Raw genomic sequence first — 21,946 nt, 5'->3', positions numbered from 1 at the left:
AAGGACATTGAAGTAACAGAAACACCATGGCAGTGGACTGCAGAGATCTCTGCCTCCGTCAAGTCCTTGTAGAAGATTAATTTCTTTTCTCTGGTTCAGCAATGTAAAATTCCCCCAGGAAGTCCCAGGAGGGACCCTCTTTTACTGTCCAACAAATGGAGTCTCATACATTTTGAAAAATAGAAAGTAGAGAGAGAAGGCTGATGCATGCATGTGGGAGACAGCTAGCACACACACAGTATTACATTAATACATCCCAGTATCACAAGCATGATGAGCAAAGCCCAGAATGAACAGAGGCACTGTTAGTAACTTCTACTCATCATTAATTGCCATTAATTTGTAAATCCCTAATAATCATTGCTCTTGCCAAGAATTACAGCCATTGACTGGGAGCATGTTGTGCTTGATGCTAGACCAAAACAGAACAAAAAGACAATTGCTTCACTGTGCCATTTACAGTCTAGTTTCTTTCAAAACCATTGTTTTCATCAAAATGCATATTTACGATGTTAGCCTGGTGATTCATGACTCCATCAAACAGAAAAGTGAGCAACTGACAAAAAAAATACCATTTTAAGCAACATTACAGTGTGCAGGAACTGGATGAAAAATGACAGAGGAAAATTCTTCAAAGTAAAGCCCAAATTTCCATGACTTTCTGGGGTCAAATTGTAAATGAAAAGTGGCAGAGTAATTACACCTTTCTGTTTTGGAGATTGGGGATGAATTCTAGTCTGGGAAAAGTTACCAACACCAGCATAAGCTGGAGATTTTCTTTCTGAGACTTTTCTTTGCATTTCTCCTGCATTCACATTACAGCTGACTCACGTTGTCACATCCTGCTCAGCAGCGAAGTGTGGGCATGTTGGCTCAGCAAATATTTAATCACCTGAAGAAATGTTGCCACAAAAAGCTGGAAACTGCATTGTCTCCAACAACACGGTCAACATCCCTGTTTAGAGGCATTCCCAGAGGACAACTGCCCTGTTTCAAAGCTCTCTGATGCCACCCCTTAGGGGACATTGTCCCTTCGTGACCAGAGCCTGTTTTTTTGGAGTACACTGCAGACAGTGTTGGGATCGGTTTCCATGCTTGCTGCAGGTGATATAATGGAGAATTTTACCCTCTATAATAAGCACAACCAGTGGGCTAAAAGGGCTGTTTCAAACCATGAGTCGATGCAGTGAACTGTGTTTATGCTTCTTTCTGCCTTTATATGTTGTTCAAGAGCATGAAAAGGTGTGAGTGTTGTCTGGTACAGAAGCTGTGAAGAAAATTACACAGGCAAGACTGCTTATTTTTTATTGTTATAGTCTGTGTGCAGTGGTGAAGATGCCTGCTCAAAGCTCCCCTGTGATAAGCCTGGTTGAACTGCAAGATGCGAGTTTCAGGCGTGACTGAAATCTAGATTAAGTATCAAGCTAGTGAATTTAGGAAATAGCAAGGTCTTTGGCCATGTGCAGAGAGGGGATAATGCATGTGGCATCATGTCTGGATGTTTTTATCTCCCTTTACAAACGCAAATAACAGGACTTTATTCACAGCAGTGCCAATGAAGATGGCAGCGAGTGCACGGGTAGAGCAGTGATGTGTACATAATGATACCTCTGCAGCACTGCAGTCTTAAGTGCATGTGATATCAGATAGAACCAGTATTAATAAATGCCGATACTAGTGTGACACCTTTGTAATGTACCCATAGCCTGGCCCTGTTTCATCTCAACTGAGGGTTTTTTTTCTGGGAGGGGAATAACTGGCCTCAGAGCTGCAGAGTTTAGAAGGATGCTGGGACCACTCAGGGAGCCGTGCAATACCTGAGACCACCTTGAAGTTCTCCTTATCCTAAAGAAACAGATTATTTCTGTTAAAAGAGACTCTTCGTCCATGGCTAACAGTATAGTGCTTATGATAAATGGGTTTGAGAGCCTGGGGGCATCTGCTGTAGGGCACTCACACATAAACATAGGAGTCAACTTCCCATTGCTGCTATTTAGAACAGGGGTGATGGATTAAAGTGATTCTTTCCAAGGTCAAAGCTGGAGTCTGTTTCAGAGCCAGGGTAAATACTTAAGAAATACTGACTACTGTCCAGACCCTGTTTTTGTGTACACAAGCACTGCAAAAAATGCAATCAGATAAACATTAATAAATAACACAGAAATAACATCAAGATGCCAAATTCTGCTCCAATGCCCAGTTTGCCATAAAAGCTAAGACTTGAAATGTAAAACCTCAGAAGACAACTGAAAATATGTGCCACAGGGGACTGGTTCATATTTCTAGCAGAAGTCAAAAATACTGTTTGAAGAAGTTTCAAGGTTAGACTTGGTTCATGGCATACAGATTTGTGAGTGGTAAAGTGTGTGCCCTAGGCTGTGTTGGCAATTTCATGCTGCTCCTGGACAGAGCTTAGAATACAGCAACCATCTAGAAAGCTAAATAAAGTTCTCTCAGGATGAAAAAACAGCCACAATTTATGGGAATATGTCAGAATAATTTGAGCCACATGGTGTTGTGTAGAGCATCTTAGACTAATATCACCTCAAAGATCTAACGAGCTGCTCCTTCCCATGAGACCTGCAAGGAAAAGGTGCAGGATAAAGAATGGAATCAAAACCAGAGGGTGCTTTGCTCCCAGGAATAATGTCACAAGGAACTGGAGATGGCATTGCTGCCATTCTCCTGCAGGGAGGGAGGAATTGTATTAGGTACCTTGTCACCCAGACGCAGACCTTTCACACAGTAATTTATTGAGGACTTCCTTAACTGGCTGCATTTACTGCCTGCCCTCCTGTGATGGCTGAAAAGGAAAAGGGATTCCTTGATGGGCAGTTTGGGGAGATCAGTTTCTAATCACAGTTCAGACACTAGCATCAAACATTTCTCTTCAATGAACATATCCTTGTCTTTTCTAAAGAACTCTTTTTTAGTCATTATCAATAAGATGAGATGATGTAGAAACATCTGTTATGGATATCAGTACCCATACATCTTGTATTTATCTGAGTTACATCACAGAATCATAAAATACCAGGTTGGAAGGGACCTCAACAATAATCTGATCCAACCTTTCTTGGCAAAAGCACGATCTAGACAAGATGCCCCAGCACCCTGCCCAGCTGAATCTTAAAAGCATTCAATGTTGGGGAATCCACTGCTTGCCTGAGGAGATTATTCCAATGGCTGATTGTTCTCATGGTGAAAAATTTTACCCTTGTGTCCAATCGGATTCCAATATAGATGCTTTCATGTATGTGACTACATATGGCTTTGCAAACAATTTTGTGTGTGCCTGTGTCTCTGTCTGATTCCCAACCGTGGGTGAAATATATTTGGGAAGGGAGAGGATGTGACATATATGTCTGCCTACATGTATTTCTGCGTAGGTACCTGAGCCTGGAGAGTCATAATATAGTGGTCTGTATCTCCCTTTGCATTTATACAAATAATATGTGGTATAGTCATGCCTACAAGGTAAAGTTGGTGAGAGACAGTAGAGCCAGCACAGGTATATAATGCCCGAGATACATCCTGAGCAAGACGTCATGTCTGAAACACATTGTGGCAGATCAGATTATAGGAAGCATTCAGCCCAGCCACGGTGTTTAGCAAAGATCTCCTTTCCCATTTCACAGACGATTGGTCTGGTCCTGCGCTGGCTGAGCTATAATGAAGGATGAAATGCTGCCTCCAATGTAAAAGGGAAATTTCAGGTCTCCTTCCTGCCAAAGAGGAGGTGTGAGGTGGAAAGAGGGGAGCTGGGTCTCCAGGATGTCTGCGTGTTCAGGGTTGGAAAACTTTTTAAAACGAAGTGGTAGAAATAACTTGCCCATAATCCATAAGAGCACATCTGTTCCAGAAACTGCTCTGAGGAAACAGTGCTCTGGAGGCTTCATGGGGAGGTGGGTTGCTGGGCAGGGAGCCTGAGACTGTCTTTTTCTCCATTCTCTTCACTTTTGCTGACTACAGCAAGAACCAATATCCAGGGTGAACCTCAAGTCCAACACAGATACTTTATAAACTAACAAAACCTCAGAAAGACAGGAAGCGTCTAGAGACAGGGCAGCACAGCCAAAGACAACAGCTCCTGAAGATACCCAAAAAAGCTCCACCACCCCCTCCCCAGTGCCACCATTAAAGATACGTTAGCTCTATTTTGGCTGGGTTTTTTTGCAAGACAGCAAGATGCTCAGCCTGTCCCCAGCCTGCCTGGATATTGCATAAACAAAAGACAGACCCTTCTTCTTCCTCCTTCCCCTCTCCAGGGGGTGGCCTCTCTCAAAAACCAGTCAAGGAGAAAAAGAAAAAAACAAATAAAAAAGAGAAAAAGAAAAAGAAAAAGAAAAAGAAAAAGAAAAAGAAAAAGAAAAAGAAAAAGAAAAAGAAAAAGAAAAAGAAAAAGAAAAAGAAAAAGAAAAAGAAAAAGAAAAAGAAAAAGAAAAAGAAAAAGAAAAAGAAAAAGAAAATTATATGGGGATATGACCAGACAGACAAGCACAAAGTTTCCCCAAGGGTGGGTAAATGTTTCAGACTTGGAGGGACTTCTGGCAATCCCAGCCTCACCTCTGGCCTTCTTTTTACCCAGGAACAATCCCCCTGCCACAAAAACTGCTGAAAGTCCCCAATGAGCAGGGATCCAGTGGTATAAACACACACACGTGAATTTAAGTTTTAGATCCTACAGAAAAGACTTTACTCCTGGCTTGCTAGATAGTTGTACAGGCTTACCAGTCCCAAAACACGTATGGTAGACTCATCTCTCACCTCTCCCACAGCCAGGTGTTTATACCCTTGTGGGGACCTTGTGGTCCTCTCTCCTTCTCCATTGTTTCCAAGCAGTAGGTACAACTGTCTGGGCTGATGGATCTCAAGGGCTTCAAAGAAGCCACTTACATGCTGGAGAGCACCATCTCCTCAGAGGTCTTCATGAAGGTTGAGCTCCAGTATGGGACTGGACACTGGGGCATCCTTTCCTCCAGGGAGTCTCATGCATCAAGGGAGAAGGTATCTGAGGGGTTCTGTGGATCACAGAGAGCTTCTTGCCTTGGGCATGACAATGAGTCTGCCTGTGCCATAGTTTGCCACTGGAGGATGGAAAGTAAGAGTTTTTACCTCAATTAAATGAAAGGTAGTTTGAGGCAAGGCTATCTCTTGTGTTTAATTCTGATCCAAATACAGGGCAAAAGTGGAAATTCCTGCTACTGAACTGACAGTGGGTCAGCTCAGGAGACAATTTCCCACCGTTGCCTTTTCTTTCTTTTATTTTTCCCCCCTACAGGGACTTCTGACATTGCCAATATCCAGGCTTCCTCCTATTTCCTTCTGATGGTACATTTTCTCTTTAAGGCTGTTGATTTGAGGTTGTAGGGATCCTGCATTTCACACAGGAATTTACTTAAGAGGGATATTTTTTGACTTCTGCAAGTGGGCAGGGGGAGTATTTATATTACAGACTTGTTTGAATTAAACATGAATTGAGTAGTATCTGAAGTGGGGTCAGGAATCAGCTGCTATAAGAGTCCTTTCCTACTTATGAAACGGTTTGAAGGTTTCATCTCCCTGATAGAAATAAAAATCAAAATATGTGCAATTATTGACTTAGCTGTGAGTGTAAATTGGTACTACTGAAATGGTCATTTCTTACTGGCTTTCTTGAAGGGCATATATTGATGAAAGTCTGAGGGAAACTGGCACAACTGTGTGTTGCTGAAAGCCAGTTTGTATTCCTGTCCTCCCTTGCCATCTTCTTTTCAGATGTGCTCATCTCTGAGTTTCTGTAGGATGTGGGTTGATTTAGGGGCCCTGATATTTTTTTTTTACAATTCCTGATTACCTTCTTTGTACAATGAAAGATGTGGACAATGATTGTAATCAGCACCTTGCAAACAATTGGCTGAACCACAGAGATGTAATGAGGAACTCGCTGAGGTACTCTCTGCCTGCCACATACACAGGAATGAATCTCCTCTCACACAAAGGTGGCAATTTCTGAGAATAATATCCTTTAATGCTCTGCAGATTTCATTTCTTACATCTGTTACAGGATGCCAAAGCACAGAATAAATGTCCTTGGACAGAATCCTGTAGCACAGCAGTATATTATAGCTGCCATGAAGTATCTGCTATGGGATTTACATGATGAAGAGTCAACATTTCCATCCGAGCTAGGTACTCTGAATTCTTTCTATTGTCATCAGAGGTGTGTTCAATACATTTAATAAACTGGAGTGTGGTTCTTCTTGTCCCAAAGTTTGTGTTGATGGTAACTCAGATGAATTATCCCCTAAAATACTCATTCCCCATTGAGACTATAAGGAGGTAGAAGCGAGAGTAACTCATTTGTATGTGTTGACACTGCAGACACCAGGGGTAAGTTCACCATCTGCAGCTATTTAAGAACTTAATGTGGGCATATTTTTCCCCAAAAAGCCAGGTGGGTTTGGCAGCTGGTGTAGATCTCTGTTGCAGAAAGCCACAGGTAGCAGCCGGAAGAAGTCATTTACAGATATCCCAAGCTGACCTCTTAGATTGCTTTGCCCTCGATTTTTGGTGGTGCTGCCCACTGAGCCACATCCCTGGTAGGACTTGAGATGATGAAGGCAACAGGGGGAACGGGACTTTGTCCTGCTGCTGCTGTACCACATTGTCACGGCTTCTCTCAGCTCTGTGACCCCCCATGAGTTAGGCAGAGCAATGTGGCTGTGTGTAAAGCCACCAAACTGGTTTGCTGAACCTCTCCTAACTGCTGAGACCTTTCCATAGTCCTTGGCCACCCAGCATTCACCTACTTGACCCCTGAGAAACCTCTGCATCTGAGCATGCCAGTACTTTCTCAGTCGCCTTTGGCTTCTCTCCAGAAATAACTCTCCTATTTTACTCTGCTTTTTTTAAACACTAACCGTAGCCTAAAATTATTTTACATGCACACACATAGACATCACACTAATATATATTTTCAGTGCAATCTGCAAAAAGGCAAATTTGTCAACAGCAAGAAAGCCATTCAGAGAATTGAGAGACTGAGAGATGTAGAAATCCTTCATTATTTAATTCTAAATGAAATAACCAGCCATTTCATAAAGGAGAATTCAAATGTACTGTGTGCTGCTTTAGTGGAGTTCACCTCCTTTCCCCATTGAGCTTTTTTGCTTTAAACAGAAGGCGTTGAGTGGGAAAGCATGTAAGGGAAAGAGGTTGGCAGGCATGAATATTTGAGTGCTTATTTAGTCTCATGCAATTAGCTTATAAGTGTATTTATGTGCAGGCTCCCAGACTTTTCAGTTTGCCATGGGATTGTAGGATGGCGTTATCTACAGACATTTTCATAACTTCTAAAGGAGGATAGAATGTTCGTTGCAGCAATACACTGAAATATTCAATACTGAAATACTCAATTATTTCCCAACATTTATAGATGGTTGGGATAATATGAATGAGGTTTCTAATTAGTAACTTTAGACAGCTAAAAGTGATCTACTTAAACCTGATTCATCTTACCCTAAGAGGTATCCAGATACAGTTCAGGAGGCTGGAGGGTAGGGATCTGTAGCAAAGGAGGAGGGCTTTTCATCTCAGGCATCTAAAGTCAGGTTATGTAAATCTCAGGTCTAGGTTTTCTTGTATTTTCTGGAAAAAAAACGTAGTGTGTGGGACATGTATCTATCAAGTGAAAGAAGGAGTCATGACTGGCTCTTGTTTTGGATCAAAATTCAGACTGCATCTAGAATACTGAACCCAATTTTGGGCTGAAGTTACAGTACAAACATTGACACACTGGAGGAAGTTCAGTGGAGGGCCACCAAGATGATTGTGAGCTAGAGCTGTAAGGAGAGGCTGAGGGAACTGGGTTTGTGCAGGCTGGAGAAGACAGGGCTTTGTGTGGACCAAATAGCAGCCTGCTGGTACCTGTGAGTAGCTTGTCAAGAAGACAGAGCCAGGCTTTGCACAGTTGTGGTGGGTTGACCATGGCTGGTCACCAGGTGCCCACCAAGCTGCTCTGTCATTCTCCCTTCTCAACAGAACAGGGGAAGAAAATATGGTGGAACACTCACGGGTAAGGATAAAAGCAACTTAACAAAGAAAAGCAGAAGGAAAGGAAAACAAAAAATAGGTATTCTTTACTTCCCATCAGCAGGCATTATCCAGCTACTTTCTGGGAAGCAGGGCCTCAATTTGGAAGACTTGAATGATACCTTCTGGGTTATGCTGAACCCTTTTCGTTGACCTTCCCTCACTTGATCTCCCCTTGCTGTGGTCCCTTACCCTTTGAAGGAATGGGATACTCAAGCCTCTTTATAGGTAGCTCCTTCTAAAAGAGGTCTTTCCCACTTCTGCCATCAGCTTTGGTTTAAGGTCTGTGGTAATAATGTCTACAGAGGGGTATATTTGTGGAGAAAAGGTATACTTTGGATTCCACAGCTGCAGGAGTTAGACAGTGGGGAGGATGAGGGGAAATGCCATATGGATTTCTTGTGGTTTGTTAATTTGGTTTTTTACAAAATATTTTCCCTTACTTTGACATCATGGTTGGAGGACCAGGAAAAAAAGAAAGAAAAAAAAAAAAGAAAACCTCAAAGTTATATATTTACCCTCAAACCACTAAATTCAGGCACGAAAGTATATTAGGCCATTTCAACGCACACAGGAAAGCTATTGTCGAGCAAAATTATTCCTTGGTTTTACTACTGTAATATAGGGGCACGTGTTAGAGTTTAGAGACTCCCTAAAGAGCAGCTGTTGGCCTGTAGCAATTTAATTAGAGTGTAGCTATGGCTAGCTGATTATATTTCTAAATCTGTCTTTGGCTCTCTTTCCTTTTATCTTTGATCTTGTAGGCCTGATTCAAGTGCCACCCCAGTCAGGGCAAATCCACCCTAGAGATTGATGAGGTTTGGGTCAGTCATGGACAGCACAAAGGTTACAGCCAAACATGTACTTAGTTTTATACCTCATCCTGGGTGGGAATGAAACTAAAATAACAACAGAACTTTCCATTCCCCAGGGAAAGAAGCTGGTACAGATTTTCCTAAGCACATGTGCATCACTTGGGATATATACTGCTGTAGTAGTGATCCCAAATAAATCAGATATCTAAATTAGAGCCAGCACTAACAGTCTAGATGCCCCAGTGTTACCCTGTAGTCAACAGAGAGAGACAGGTTCTTTCAAAGAGTCATTTAGAGGAAGGATCCAATCCATTGTTCTGAATTGCCCTCACAAGGGAATATTTATTAATTATAGAGGAGACTCAAAAAGATTAGCTTCCTAATATAGACACTTGTCTTAGAGCCAGATCATCTAGACATTTAGGTGTGCGTGCACTGGGTGTCCTACAGTGTTAGGTCAATGGTTGGCCTCGATGATCTGAAAGGTCCCTTCCAACTCAGACAGTTCTATGGTTCTATGATTCTACCTTCCATCACAGTCAAAATAGAGCCTAGACTCAGTTTGACGTCCTCAACATGGATATGAGATGCTGTTTGAGATCCCCTAGGCCAAGTTCCCTGCCTCCCACAGGACCAATGACAAGGGCCAAGGCAAAATTTCAGGTAACTCAGGGTGCCTGAAACGGCACTAGGAGTCTACGTTTTGGCAGATTATATTGGCCCCAGATCTACATAAGCTATAATGATAAATAAGATATCCCATCCACATGAACACATTGCATATAGATACTTGAATTCAGATGTCTGAATCTGCAAGCTGAATGCCACCCCTAGGGTTAGGAAGTGTCAATAGCCTCCACTAGGCCCTGGACCTGTCAAGGTCCTAGTCTCCCCTCAGAATATCATCTGTTGCCCTAAAAGTGAGAAGGAAGAGAACTTGTTTGTAAGTCTGCTGGTGATCCAAGCCATGATTTACCTGGAAATATAATGGAACAGCATGATCTTGAGCCTTCTTGTTGGTTTCACTGAACGCTGGTGGGTTATCAGCCATTAGCATAATGAGTTCCTGAGGTGACTCTCAAACTAGAACCTTGGTATAGTGCAGAGCTCTGAGGAGAGCTCTCTCTCTCTCTAATCTGCATCCCCAAACATGACAGTTATGTTAGCTCAGAATTATTCCCACACTAATAGGTCTGAATGTCATAAAACCAGATAGGGCTTCTAGCAAGAAACCCGGGACTTTGCCTCATTTTATTAAAACAGTTTTCTTAAACTGTACTGACTCTATCCCTATATTCTATAGGGGATTGCTAGTAAATCTATAGTTGACTATAATCTGCAGTGGAGACATCAGCATTTGGGAAACTGAAAGCACTCTCCCCATGTCCAATTCTACTGCAAAGCACAAGCCCTTCTCAGCAGCTGGTAGGATGTCCTGTGCTGCAGCTGGGAAGTCAGCACTGTTGTCCAAGAGCAAGTTTAAGATGGATGGAAGAAGAGAAGGAATAGTATGTTTGTATGATTGCAACTGCCATTTTTGGGCAGCAGCTCAGTTTGAGACTTTACTGACAACCCACAGCCGGAATATGCACATTTTAGGTTCAATTTGTTGTCTTCTCTATTGCATCATATCTCTTCGGTTCTCACATCTATTAAAAGCACAGATGTTAATTAGGAAATAAGTCACAACAGCATCTCATTGCTTGTAGGCAATGTTTGGCTGGGTGGTCAATGCCTTAGCTAATCCTTAATGCAAGCACTTTGCTAAACTTGTGCAAGACCTGAGTCTCATCAAGACAGGCAAATCAATTCAGTTTTTAATAGCTGACCCCTTGCTATGCTTTTTAATAAGAAAGAGGTCAGGAAATGGAGACAAGGCAGCAAATAAACCATTTGGAACACCTTTCTTTATAAAGGATTGAGAAAATATAGGTCAGCATGCCAAAATCAGCAACAGAGGAAAGTTTTATACAGTGGTCCCTATTAAAAACTCTACAAATGCCTTTGCAATTACCCTGGCCATACTATTTCCCAGATATTCCTGAGGCTAAACATGTATTTGATACTAATTACAGGGGATATCATGGGGAAGGTTAATTGCTAACCCCAAAATTGTAGAGAACCGCATGAACTTGTCCATAAAGGAGATAATCAACATTTATGTGGGACATATTAGTCAGGTTGTGAGCAATAACCCCTACTCAGACCACTCTACTATACCTGAGGTAATATTAGGCACCTGTCACAATATCTTAGATTTTGGATAGAAATTTATGGGTTTATCTCAAGATGCCTTTCTCTGACTCTGATCCCTGCATAACCAACAGAGGAAAACCAAGGTGAGACATAAGACATAAAACTGGTTTGAACACAACCCTTTTTCTGAGTAGGAATGAGAATCCTAGCCAATGACCCGAGTACAACTTTTTGTGCTTGGGGTGTACAACACAACTTCAAAACCTTGGCCAAACCACAACTGAGAGACTCCAATGCGCTATGTTTGACACCTGACTTTACCAGAAAATTAATTTCTGATGCTGGATATGGCATTTCCCTTGGCCTTTCCCCTCCATCTGCAAAACACAGGCTACAAAAATTGCTTTATATACTCAAGAATGATTCATCTATCTAGTCTCAGAAGTCTAATTACATTTTAGATGACTAAAGTTATTCCACTAGATCTCCAGTTTCAGTCAGATGATTGTGGGTTTCCCACTGGTCTTCTGTCACATCTATCAGGCCTGTGCAGATAGATGTCTTGAGTATCTATCAGTGACTCAGGCATCTCTAGATACTGATTTTTAGATAGCCAAATTGTTCCACTGGTGTCTGTTATTAAATAAAGATGTGTACAACACACAATGAGTCTTGAAATCAGGGTCTCTTGAGAAAGTCATCACGAAGAAGCATAACTGCTGCTATCTTAGGGGGAAAAAAAGGGTTGAAACAGTAAATAAGTAAGGACTGGAATATACCAATTTTCTGAGATATAGTAAAGAGGTTGCTATAAAAGTTTCAGGAATCAATTGTTCTCTGAACCCACTGGGTGAAGAATAAAAAGTTATTGGCTTTCTTATAGTAAAAGAAAGCTTTGGTATAGAATATTGAGATTTAGGTAATCAGCAGTGCCAAATATTTAAAGATGTTATGGATTTCCTTCTGGTGAAATTACAATAAACTTTTTAGGGACATATCAGGGAAATTAGGAATATCCTGAGTCAATGCAGTGTAGTGAATTAGATGAGATTCTTTCTACTTATGCATTGCTGGAACTTCTTTGGTTGTTTACTCTTCAAATACCCTAGGGATGCTTAAATGACATTTTCATACAAAAGCCCAGCTTATTTTATTGCTGTTCCATCAAGGCTACAGATCTCTGTTTTCCTGTTGTCACTGAAGCTCATCTGTGCACATCCTTTTGGTTAATGGCCTGTATTTGAATAACTGGCTATGAAGGTTTTTAACTGCAGCTCAAAAAGCTCTCCTAAGTGACATTGGGCAACAATCTTGGAAAAGCAGATAAATCTTACAGAATTTGGAAGGTGGCAATTTTAATGGACATTGCAGATTTAACTCAATGCTTAAACACTAGTTTTTAGTTAATTTCAAATGTTCTAGGGTTTCTGAGACGTTCAAGCTGGACTGATAGACATGACACAGGATCTACAGGAGAACTGTCTTTCTCAAACTGCAGCTGGAGGTCAAGCAAGACAACCTAAGGCATTTTCAGTTGAAATTTGGGGAACTGAGTTACTCCTTCAGGCAGGAGTTCAACTTAAAAATCTAGACATATAACTATAGGTGTCCACCTATAGAGAGAAACCAGTGGGTTGGGTGTGGAAACTACATCGTAGTCTACGGAACTTTTGAGCTCAGTTCAGTCATCAATATACAGAAGCCTCATTCGAGATGCTCAAGAGGATCCCATCTGGTGTCTCTGCCAGGCAGGTCTCTGCCAGGCCCTGTGCTATGGTCACCACCCCTGCATGGATGTCATGGATACCAGCAGGCATCACAGATGGTAATAATTGCTTAGATTTAAGCAACTAAATTGCATCCCTACTACCTTCTCAGATGAACTCTGCTCTAAATTTCACTGAGTACATTGACTGTTTTTCCACTAATTGAAATGAGATCTCACACAACCATTTCACACACGGACACTTGCGTATTTTCATGTAAAACTTGAGTTTGAATCTGCAAGCTGAAACCACCCTGAGTTCTGCATAACTCAGTCAACCATTTGGTGCATGTGGTTAACATTTCTCAGAAGTTCTGCAGTATTCCATAAGACACATACTTTTACACTGTACCTCCCTGAATTTGGGTAAATTGCCTTCACTTGCGCAACTTCATGGCACTAATATAGACACCAGTGTCGTGTCTCAGGTGACTTTTTTTTTGGAGCTGGAATAGGTTAAGAGCATGCATGTCTTTTACCGTGGATCAGTGACAAAAGATGTGTTGCTAAAGTGTAACTTGATTAAAAATGTGAGCACTTGCAGACATACTAATGTGCTCAGGAATCTTTCTCAGGGCATTGCTTGTTTCCCCCTGCTGAGCTACCCAAATTCAGCACAGTGCTTCAGCACTTGTTTTTAAGCATGTGATGAAGCAAAAACCCTATGCCCCTACTCACAGCTGAGTGAGTTTTATGTTCTCTACCATCATTTTTTTTCCACATTTTGCTTGTTCATTTTTTTCTAGTGGAAAATAACTCTAAAAGTGCCTTTAGAGCAAGTAACATCAATTAGAATGACCCTTGTTTCCAAGAGTCTAACTTGACAGCCTTGAGGTTGCAGCTAGAGAGCAGAAAAATTACTTAGCTTTTTATTTCTTTTTTTTAATAGACACAAATTACAGTGTGATTCAGCAACAGCTAAACTCAAAGTTGTTTCATCTTTAACAGGGGCCATTAAAAGCAATGTTCAAAAACAAAGGACATCATCCAGTTATGAAAGTTAATGGAGCAGAACATTCATTTGAGTTCCGAGTTTTCCTCATGTCTGGTCCGGGAATGCTTGTTTGTAGAGTCTCGTGTTTTAATGCAGAACAGGTGCTGGATGGAGAAATTCAAGAACATATTGACTAGACAGGCAGCTTGTCAAGACCCAAAATAGACCATCAAAGCAGGAGGTGGAAAAGAGCAGGTTGCAAACCGCGTATCATGCCGGGGAAGATTAATACTATTGTTCACGTCTGATTGAGAGACTGTGTATTTATGATTTCCTGAGAAGAGCTTGTGGTTTTTAACCTACTGGTTTTAGACTAGTTTTGGACATGACTGTCACTCACTGGAGTTTATGTGCTTCTCTCCTTACAAACAACTTAAAAAATGAAAATGTTCTTTCAAAAGGGAGTATTTCAGCATTTTGTATTCATATCCTTTGTTATTCCTTCTTTTGATCTCAAACAAAAATATAGCCTTTCTTTCCAATTTGTTTTTCCTTTCTCCATTTTTTTATCCTCTGAATGCTTCCAGTGACAGCAAAGGAAACAAGTGGCAGCAAAAGCTGGGAAAAGACAAACTGCAAAATATACAGACATTAAAAAAATAATTTCAGGATATTAAGAAGTTTTACTTTCAATAAAAAGTTTGGTAAGTTCCTTTAATAGAGAGAAGACAGACTGCGGTGCTACGAAAATCACTGCATTAAAAAAAATCTGACCAATAAACTGAACAAAACAATCTTGGAAGATTATCTGTAGTTTTCCATTGCCTTTGTCAATGCTTCACTGGGATTCAATGCTACTGGTGCAACATCAAAGGACCATTGAATATTTTGTCACCATTTGCATTGTAATTGCACACAATTTGGAAAAGGTCGAGGCCAAGGTGCAGATCCTAACACGTATTTCCAAGTCTAAGTACCCCACACCAATTAATATTTAGACAGAATCCCTGCAGAAATTTGAGCACACACTTCAGATAACAAACCCATGGATAACCCATGTTAAGTGTAAGGTCCAGGTCCTAATGTGTTTCTTTAACCTGATTTGATTATAATCTTGAGAAAAAAGAACCCACAGTTTCAGTGATAACCATTTATATTCTGAAATCTGTCTTTCCTTAACTCAACTCAACCTTTCATGTGTAAGTCCTCATGATGACTGTCCTAAAAGCTCAAAGAAAGAATTTGCAGCAGTGTTTACAGGAAATCCTGGGACTTTCTTCTTTTACCCCAGAAAACCATTTCCCTCTCCTACTTTGCCCTTGCCCAGACATTTCTTTCCCTAACTGGCACACTGTCCTTCCACCTTTCTGCACTGTTACTGGTGATTTCCACCTCCCAGATGCCACACCTCACATTTCTGTGCCAATTAACAGCAAGCTTCTATTCCCTTCTGTTCTCAACCACCCAAATCATCAAGCTCTTTGGTATGATGAACCTAGACATTTTATGGTTATCACACCTTCTTTAAAACTCATGGAAAATAGAAGTGTGGGATGTTGCTGTACAGTGAGTTTTGGTTGTTCTGTGAGATAAATTACTAATATGACACCACATGTCTTCTCAAAAGGCACAACCTATTAGATGAAAAATCTTGACTGAACACTTCCCATATATGTCAGGGATCAGGGCATTATGACCCACCATACTCTTTACTGTCCCATGCTGCTCTGTCAGCATTCCTGCTGATTTTGACTAACAAAGGCAATGAGGATTTTTCTTCTCACAACAGGTTGTTAGTGGACATAAACTATTCAGTTCTGCTGAGGACAAAAAGGCTTTTACCCGTTTCCACACTAGCAGACAATTTTCCCTTACCATAGACTCAAACAGAATGTCGTACTTGGAGGTGTGTTTTCTCCCTCCACTTCTAGTTTAATTGTTTGTTTGGTTTGCAGTCACCAGATAGAAAAATCTGACCTCATTAACCTGTGCTTTTTTTTACCCTTCTTAAACTTTTCCCCAGTGATTGTAGCTCTCCATCTCATCACTTCAACTTAACGACACTAATATGGTAAAATAATTTCAGTGTTTCACTTCAGAGCTTTTGCCAATGGGTTGAACTGATTCTATTTTATGCTGTGGTCAGTTCATTTTGCCAGGGATTAAGCTATTTTCCATGTCCACCCAGGACAGAACAAAAGGTCCTGGACTGAAACTGCAGCTAGGAAGATTTAGTTTGGATATCATGATAAATGTCCTAATAGGAAGGATAATGAAGTACTAAAAGTGCTTGTTTGGGGATGAAATGGAACCTCCAGCTTTGGAAATATTTAAGAAAAAGCTAGATACATCTTTTATGTGCATCCAGATAGTCCAATTCTCTAGGAAAAAGAAACACAGAGCCATTCCACTTTTTAAAGCCTGAGGTAAAGGACACCGAACTTTGATTAAAATGAAACAAAACCACAAACCAAAACCAAACAAAAACCCCCTCCAAAACAAAACAAAAAACCCCCCACACTGTAATTCTTATACCAAACTTTACATTTCTTTAAAGCTAAGAATGACTTCATAGAGTCATAGAACCTTAGAATATCAGGTTGGAAAGGACCTAAAGGATCATCTGGTCCAACCTTTCTTGGCAAAAGCACAGTCTAGACAAGATGGTTGGCACGTCTAACATTTGTGTGAAGAAGCAGTCTTCTACGTGTTCCAGGAACTTGATGGATGACATGTAAGCTGCTGTATTGTTCTTCCAATAAATGCCTGCATAGTTGAAGTCACCTATAAGAACCAGGTTCTGTTGACCCAAAGCTTGCTTAAGTGACCCAAATATTGCTTTGTTGGCCTTATCATCTTGATTTGGACGTCAGTAGCAGATCCCTACTGTAAGATCCCCCTTGGAGATGATCCCTCTGATCTTGACCCAGACGCATTCAATAGGGCTTATGTAATTAATCTGAATACTTCATCAGTAGACACTTGATCATGAATTTTTTGCATTAAAACTGGCCATTTCTTTCAAGATTTAATTTCTTTCACGACACTATAGTACAGATGTAGCCTAAGATTGAGACATTTACACCTCAGCTCATCTTCTAGAGACCCCTCACAGCTGATGGAGAAAAGCAGCCCTCTCCAGAGCATGGCTTATCTTAGTGGCCTCTCTCAAATGAGATGGCTTATTTTCTGAATTTCCCATTTCTCTCTATACGCTATGAAAGAAAACTTGGGAAAGCAGCTGAAAGTTTTTGGTGTTAACTGTTGAATATTGGTGATTATCATTGTCTCTTCCTTGGTTTTTGAAATATATTTAGCTGCAAATGCAAGTTACAGAAAATTATTTTCTTCATGCTGAGGAAAATCCATACCTTTTATTTCACAGGTATCAGCAAAAAGTCTAAGTGAGAGACAAGCGGAGTAGTGGAGGAACCAGTGTCCTGGGGCCCAGTCTGTATTTTATCTGAATGCAGCTGGATTGGATTAGGTACCCACGTTCAGGAGATGTTTTCTAGCTGTAAATCTGATACAGAAGGAAGCTTTTTCCACCTGTCTAAACTTTGATGTTTCAGCCCTTCTGAGGACTTGAATCAGCACTGGCCCTCAGTGTTTCTGATGATTTACCTTATCTGGCAGCTCAGCGAGCCAGCTCCACTCATCCTCTTCTGGAACGCTTTACTGGCCCTGTAAGAGAAACCTGGTGTTCAGACCCAAGGACACGTACAGGGTCACTGAACTTCAGAGGTTTTTGCATCTTTAGGACAAAGAGGGAATTCAACATGTTCTTGTTCTGTGAGATTTGGGCACTCGTGCCTTCTTTGTAGATCTTTCTGTATCAAAGTTACAGCGTAGCTGTGCCCCAGATGCAGCCAAAACTCATTAAAACCAACAGGAAATTCTCTCTGCTTAAACCTGAGCAAATGCTTGAGTGCTCTGTGGGTTGGGACCTTGCAATATGCAGTGTGATGCTGGGAGCTAAATTATCAGTTGGGTAATGGCAACAAATCTCTGTATTATACCAGCTGTAATATGAAATACAGCTTACGATACCAAAGCTTTTCTAACATTTTCAGACACCAGGAAGTCCTGAAGGAAAAAATCCTTTAAATACATCAGTAGTGTGACTGAAGATTTAAGAGTGTTACTGATCAAACAGCACAAAAGACATGCAGAAAACTTGAATGTGCCAAGTTGTTTTTCATTCAAGTCCTTTACAAAAATGTGTAAATACTTGTATCTATGAAAAATACCCTGATGGAATCAGAAAAAAGGAAGCAGTCTCTAGCACTCCTGCTTAGGTCATCATTGTACTGTAGCTGGTTAAATAGCGTAGATTATTCTTGTGGAGTTAGATTTTATTTTTGCTGAAGTCAGTATGTCTATACCAGTAAATTAAACAGAGCCAAGTCATGGATCTGGTCAGTGTCCCGCAGCTGCCCACACACTACATTAACATAGCCCCTGGCATCGCTTTGACCTGTGTCCAAGAGCAAATGCTCAGAAAATGCTTGAGCACAGCTGGGGGATAGCACAAATGAGCACATTCCCAATGGGAAGATTGCCTGTGGCTGCTTATTTTAGGGTGTGTGGGAGAGAGGTAATTTATTTGTATCAGTCAGTGACCAAGAACAGGCTCTGACTGGCCATGGGGTCTTATGAGTTGGCCCAAATGGGCTTAAGATCACAAACTCACAGAACAACAGAACGGTCAGGGTTGGAAGGGAACTTCGGAGATCAACTAGTCCCACACCCCTGCCAAAGCAGGGTCACACAGAGCAGGTTGGACAGGTGGATTTTGAATATCACCCAGGTGATATTCAGGTGAATATGACAGCATCCAGGTGGGTCTAGAATATCTCCAGAGAAGGAGACTCCACACCCGCTCTGGGCAGCTTGTTCCAGGGCTCTGGCACCCTCAAAGGAAAGAAGGTTTTCCTCATGTTGAGATGGAATTTCCTTTGTTCCAGTTTGTGCCCGTTGCCCTTTGTCCTGTCACCGGGCACCACAGAAAAGAGTCTGTCCCTATCCTCTTGCCACCCACCTTTTAGATGTTGATATGCATTGATGAGACCCCCTCTCAGTCTTCTCTTCTGCTAAACAGCCACGGGGCTCTCAGCCTTTCCTCAGCAGAGAGGTGCTCCAGTCCCTTGACCATCTTTGTAGCCCTCCACTGGACTGTCTCCAGTAGTTCCCTGTCTTTCTTGAACTGGGGATCCCAGAACTGGACACAGTATTCCAGATGTGGCCTCACCACGGCAGAGCAGAGGGGGAGGATAACTTTTTTTCTTTTGTGTTTTTAAGTTTTTGTCAGAGCTGAATTAGACAACTTGGTGTCACCATGGGAAATGACAGAAGTGCTTAGGAGAGCCCCACCCCTGCAACCTAAGCGCACGTATTTGGAGAAGCCTAAACAGCCAGTGACAGGGTAAGGATGCCCCTGAGACAGGTCCAATGAAACCTCTCCACATGGTATGCAATAACATCCAAAGTGCACAATGAAAACGGATGGGACAGGCTGGTAGGAATAAACACAGGGTCTTGTAAAGGGCAAAGTGATGGGGAACTTGGAGGAGGAATGAAATATGATAAATTTTCTCTCTGCTCCTTGGATAATCTGTGTCTGCTCACCTTGCCTTCAGCATGCTGACATTTACAACAAGGTAGTTACATTACTAAGAAAGAGAATAAAAGGAAAAGCACTGTGGGTAAGAAATGTCAGGTATGAAGAATGAGTAAAATACTTTCTCTCTGCTGGCAAGGACAGCTGTGACTGAAAAAAGTAACGTCTTTGCAAGCCCTTTGGAGATTAAAATGATTATGTTTCATGATAAGATAATGAAGGATAACCCCTAATAAAATATATTTTTTCTTGGACTGAATTCCTGTTAAAGGGGAGATTTTCATGGGCAATGCAGAGACCATTTCTGGAATGCAGTCTCCAACATGTAGACAAATTCGTTCCACAAGTGACCTTTAAATTCAGGATTTAGATCTTTCACTTTCTTCAGTCCTCAGTCTCCAATTTGTCAGGAGTAAATTAGCGTGTGCTGAACTGCAGTTTTAAGGTTTAAAAAGTCATTTAAAATAAAGCTCTTTTAAACTATGCACCTTGTGTACCTGAACCACCAGCCCAAGGGTGGCTCTCATGAACTGTTCCGGTACCCTGGCAGTGTTCTGCAGAAACTTGTTTGAGAGCATGCTGGATGTCACGTTTTGATACTTTGCCCTGAATAATGGCAAGGGAGATGCTGGAGAGATCCTTTTCATATAAGACTCTCAATATAATAATTCATGTACTAGACCTAGGGTTAGATTTTCAGTTCTTGCCAATCAGTATTGCACCGGCGATGTTATCAGAGCAGCATGAGGTTACATCAGGTACATCAGTATTTAAACACTCACAGTTTATTCTCAGTTTCAAAGACAGAGGATCTGAAAGAGGAGGCTTTATACCTCTGTCGCAGTCAGGTTTTAGTTACTCGGCTACACAGAAAATAATCCTGTGTAAGTCTCCAAGTTATCTGTATGCGGTGCATAAGCAGATAAGTCAGAGCATGGGTAGAAGAAATGTGGTCCTATTTGCACATCTTTGTGTGCACCGGTCCGCAAGTTTGCTCCTGGTCCTTTTGGTATAAGGATGAAGAAGAGATTTCCTTTACAAAGAAATGAATAAGGTACAGTGGGAAAAAAAATGTAATTTTTCAACTTAACCAACATTTTGGATTGGTTCCAGGATCGTTCTCCAAATTGTCAGGAAAAATTGATTTGGTTATGGGGATATAGAGCTGACAAAATCGTGAAAAGTGAACTGTAAAACCAGGACAGAGTCTTAAAAACAATTTGGAAGATATTTTCAGTGGGTATTATAGGTGCCTCGGCTGCACTAGGGCATCTCAGATATCTCTAGATGCCTCTCTTGGCATTTTATTTTCAGGACGCTGTCCTAGCCTTTCAATAGTGTTGACCGATCCTTGGAAATAGCTTTCTGATTTCTTCAGATTCATCAAAACAAAACAAAATCACTCCTCACCTTATTAGATCATTGAAAACAAGTGGAACCCAATATAGAATATTTAATTCTGCAGTAAACTACACTTTTCGTGCTTTTGGTGATCTCAACGCAGATAGGGTAATCCAGGTCAACCAAGCATCTGAAATCTGGATATCTAGGCCCTCATTCGCTTAAGGAATAATCCAAGAAATAGAACTGATATGGAGACATTAAAAGCCATTACGGAACTGCATACAATCTGTTATACTCCAGTATGAAATTCCGGATTGAGCTAGAGAAACATCAAACATTGCAAACTGTGAAAAAGAAGGAGATTTAATGGAACCAAATTATTTATTTTGATTTAACGTTAGCTATCCAAGTTGGAAACGTGAGAGTCCACTGCAGAAGCATGTTTCGGCACAGGGTGTGCTGAGCTAAGCCACAATTGACTCCAAAAGAGCTTTTGCAATTAAGCCTGTATTACCCACCTATAGGTGCAAGCCAAATCAGAATTAGTGATAACTTCCCAGGGGTTACTGCTGATGTACAGCCAGGTAAATAGGATCTGTATATATGGATAGACTATCTGCTTATCCTTGACATTCCAGCCTACACAACCCACTTACCAGCAGTCAAATTGGGAGGAGTTAGGCTGGCCTTCAGCATGCATCCAGGACGTGAAGTGAATTGATTTCCCTGGGACCATAGCAAAATAGCTGAAGAGTTTGGCCAAAACTCCTCCCTGTGTTATGTAAGCCTCACCGGGGGATGTAACGCACATTGATATGGAGGATTCAGATAGGTTTATACCAGGAATTGGGAGAACAGAGCAGTTCTTGGAAATGTTCGGGGTTTTTGTCCTACTCATTGACAGTTTTCAAACAGATTTGTGATGGTGAAAGGACAGGGAAGATAGCCTTTGGCAAAGCAAAGCATTGTGGATTATCTGTGAACTTTTAAACTTGGCTCTTTCATCAAATATCATTAAGTATCATGTCATTCAGAAATTTTAAAAAACCACACAAAAACCCCAGAAATAATTTTCATTTTCCAGAATTTTTGCTCAGAAAACCCTTTCTACCTCCAGGAAACAGTTAAGTAGGTGAACATTAGTTTGTAAAATGCCAATCTGCAATCAGGATGCGTATTTTGCTTCCTAGCCTTCCTCT

The 21,946-nt window shown here is 41.2% G+C and overlaps 1 long non-coding RNA gene across 1 annotated transcript; it reads right to left on the bottom strand.

Moving 5' to 3' along the window:
• Window positions 1-13,528: 13,528 nt before the first annotated feature.
• Window positions 13,529-21,465, bottom strand: LOC128906253 (uncharacterized). The gene is made up of 3 exons (XR_008465107.1): window positions 21,404-21,465; window positions 17,408-17,467; window positions 13,529-13,947 (listed from the first exon to the last, which is right to left on the bottom strand). It is a non-coding gene; the product is annotated as an uncharacterized LOC128906253 (long non-coding RNA).
• Between the last annotated feature and the right edge of the window lie 481 nt (window positions 21,466-21,946).

This window comes from Rissa tridactyla, chromosome 2, assembly GCF_028500815.1.
Source record: "Rissa tridactyla isolate bRisTri1 chromosome 2, bRisTri1.patW.cur.20221130, whole genome shotgun sequence".
Lineage (NCBI taxonomy): Eukaryota > Metazoa > Chordata > Aves > Charadriiformes > Laridae > Rissa > Rissa tridactyla.
The sequence above is the reverse complement of the archived record's forward strand: the minus strand, read 5'-3'. Positions and strand labels throughout refer to the sequence as shown.